Source organism: Helobdella robusta (assembly GCF_000326865.2).
Source record: "Helobdella robusta unplaced genomic scaffold HELROscaffold_15, whole genome shotgun sequence".
Classification (NCBI taxonomy): domain Eukaryota; kingdom Metazoa; phylum Annelida; class Clitellata; order Rhynchobdellida; family Glossiphoniidae; genus Helobdella; species Helobdella robusta.
Window position 1 is genome coordinate 2,627,468 of NW_008703839.1, and position 586 is coordinate 2,628,053.

The following is a 586-nucleotide window of genomic DNA, read 5'->3' on the forward strand; positions in this document are numbered from 1 at the left end:
GATCATCATCCGTATTGTGAAATTGAAGAAAAGAATGGAATGATGAAGATGATGATGGTGAAGATGTAGATGATGGTGATGATACTAAAAACGATGTTGATGACGATGATGACGAGGCTGAGATGGTGATGATGATGAGAATGGTGATGAAGATGATGATACAAATGAAGGTATGAAGATGATGAGAAAATGGCTGATAAAGATGGTGATAATGATAATGCTGCTGATGTTGATCATGATGATTATGATGATGATGGTGACTCTTACAATAATGTCAATAATGATGATGATAATGATGATGATGATGATGACCTTAATATCGTTGTTGATGATGATGATAACAATTACGTGGTGACGATGTTGCTGATTGTGGCAGTCGGGATGAGAATGATGATGATGATGTGGACGATGATGATGTGAAACACTGAACAATGAAATTCAGATAATGATGACAATGATGATTACGATGATGACGACGACCATGAAGATGATGATGATGATGATGATGATGATGATGATGATGATGATGATGATGATGATAAAATCAACAATTATGATGATGATGATGATATTTGATGATGATGAT